At 37.9% G+C, this 2,833-nt stretch overlaps 1 long non-coding RNA gene across 1 annotated transcript; it reads left to right on the top strand.

Moving 5' to 3' along the window:
- On the top strand, positions 1-2,238 carry LOC130470744 (uncharacterized). Its single transcript, XR_008931467.1, has 3 exons — positions 1-707; positions 1,013-1,077; positions 1,848-2,238. It is a non-coding gene; the product is annotated as an uncharacterized lncRNA (long non-coding RNA).
- Positions 2,239-2,833: the final 595 nt, after the last annotated feature.

The raw sequence follows: 2,833 nt of genomic DNA, 5'->3' as shown, positions 1-2,833 counted from the left end.
TGCTTCCTCTTCACTCTACTTTTCAGTATATACAATTCATAATTTGTCCCATTTTCTTGAACCCAACGATCAGTAAACAAAAATTGAAAATCAACACCACCATTGCCGCCTCTTTCTCCCCTTCGTTGCACCCTTCGCTGCAACCACCCTCTGCCACCAGCGCCTGCCACCTTTAACACCACCCAGAACCACCCCCAACCACCGTCAACCACCCTCGCCTTTCCCTGCTCGCAACTTCGCACACCCCTGCCCCCCCCCCTTTCGTCCCTTTGCTGCACCACCCAACCTTGCAGCCAACACAACCGGCCATCGCACCACCTTCTAAATTCATCTCCGTTCCAATTTCCCGACGAACGGCTGTTACCGCCGCCCAGAACAGCCCGGAAAATACCCCCTCCCCTGTTTTTCCCCTGTATTGCGCGACTACCCTTTTCTCTTTTCTTGCGGTTCCGTCGCCGAAAAGCCAACCACCATCACCGGCGCACCTTCGCGCCGCCGTGCCGCCCAGGATTCAGCCACCTCCGTCCCTTCTTCCTTCTTCCTTTCCTCTCTCCTCTGTCGTGCCGTGGCTCTGCCCTCCCCCTGCTTTCCTGTTCTTCGTACCCAACTTCAAAAAAAAGGGGGAGAGACAAGTTCCAGTAATTGGAACTTTGGTATTTTATTTCTCAAATTAAGCCCAACCCTTTGTTTTGGCCCAATATCCCAAAGTAAGCTCTATTCTTTTATTTAAACACCCATGTTAATATTTCATGAAAATCAATTATTATTTATTTTAATTGTATAAATTGTAAATGATAATATCAGTTTTATTTAAATAATATTTTTTGTAAATCGATTTATGAAATTTTGATTGAAATCTTGTTGAATAATATTTTCAATAATTTATAAAAATATATTTTTATGAAATTCATTACTTCAAAATTCACTATCTATGAATTCATTATTTATAAAATATTGGTTTTAAAGTGTTTATCGTTTTAATAACTAATTTAATAATTGGATACTTTGAAAGAAATCGAACTCGGAGCTCAGGACGAACGAACCAAGGAAAAAGGCCTGTCAAATCGTGGAATTGAGGTAACGGTTATTGCTAGTACCTGCAATCCCTTCGAAATGTATTTATGAATGATGTTATGAATGATTGATGTTTTATAATGATGCTTTATGATTTGCGGGATTACAAGTATGATTTGATTGAATTGTTTTATGATAATGCAGCTTTATGCAAAGTATTGATTTAATGAATTATTATTCCTGAAAGTAATGATTTTATGAAATAACGAGATTTAATGGTTTTATTGAACAATCCTGAATGAATGAGATTTTCCTGATTAATGTTCAACTAAAAGAAATGTAAACATGATAAATGAAAGTGTAAGAACTGGTCAAGTTCCCCTGATATGGAGCCCAGGCTCCCCCTGATAAGAAGCACTGGTTTCCCCTGATATGGAACCAAGGTTCCCCCTGATAAGAAGCACTGGCTTCCCCTGATATGGAACCAAGGTTTCCCCTGAAATGAAGCACTGGCTTCCCCTGTTATGGAGCATTGACTCCCCCTGTTATGAAGCACTGGCTTCCCCTGTTCGTAGGAGACGTCCTACCATGTTTTCCTGTAAAGTCCTGACGACCAGAATAATATTGTTAAAAGGAAAAAGATTAATGAAAGATATTCCTTAAATAATGTTCCTGAAATTCTTGAAATGATATTATTGAAAATGATGATTTATTAAATGTTTTACTATATTCTATTCTCCCTGTTTATTAAATAAAATGAATTGAAATGATGTTACGATGCTAGGGTAACTCGTTACTGAGTCTTCGGCTCACCGTTTTGTTTTCCGTTTTAGGTACTGCTGGGGACCACGGAAACGAGTAGTGGCGAGGATTTCACCATTACCATGTTCACCTAGGTCAATGTCAAGTTGTAACAAGTTTAAGTAAAGATTCTTGATTAAGTTACGTCCTTTTATTAAGGAATTAAAAAGGATTATTATGTTAATTTTGGAGTTTAATAACTTATGATTGATAGTTGCCTTGTAATTCTCAAGAGAGAGTTACGGCAGGTAATGTCCCGACCAAATTAGGTTAATTCCGCTGCTAATTATGATTAAATAATTGAATTAGAGGTCGGGGTGTTACACTGTATCAACCTTAGCTCAAACTTGTAAAATTGCTGTTCAAGTTGAACTGCTTTCTGATCACTTTGAACAGCTACTGTCCTAACTCCTAGCCTTTTGTTTGGTAACATGACAATTCTTGAATGCTTTACTGACTCTGTATTCCAAATAAGCATTTCGTTGTTTCTCTAGGCCAAAATTATTGGAGCAAATCAATTATAGTGTAGAACAAGAAAGCAAATTAAGCTTTGCAATGGCACATACATAAGTTGATAAGTACGTACATAGCATTCCCTGGGACGTACAGTTACTCTGTTAGTGAGCAGCTGTGAAGAAGATTTGGTCTATTTGAATCGGTAAACGTACTGTTTCACGCATGCTGTTATCACTTATCAGTTATCAGTGCATTAGTGTTTTGATTTGAATTAACCAAGTTAGTTACTATGAATCATACCACTAATTCAAGTATGCGTAGAAAGTGATTACATTTTGGCATCGTTACTGTTACTGAAGACTTGTGCGCTACGTACAGGCTAGCTAGTACTACACTGAATCACATAAACACCCTAAAATTAAATTACACTTGTACGGTTACTGTACCTGTTAGTTTTAATTTCCAGAATTAATTGAGAAGCAATGTTATACGAAGTATATACATTGACACACTTCATACGAACTATATGTCTTCTGTAGAATAGGGCAGAAAACTTATAAAT

The sequence above is a fragment of the Spinacia oleracea genome, chromosome 3 (genome assembly GCF_020520425.1).
Source record: "Spinacia oleracea cultivar Varoflay chromosome 3, BTI_SOV_V1, whole genome shotgun sequence".
Lineage (NCBI taxonomy): Eukaryota > Viridiplantae > Streptophyta > Magnoliopsida > Caryophyllales > Amaranthaceae > Spinacia > Spinacia oleracea.
The sequence above is the reverse complement of the archived record's forward strand: the minus strand, read 5'-3'. Positions and strand labels throughout refer to the sequence as shown.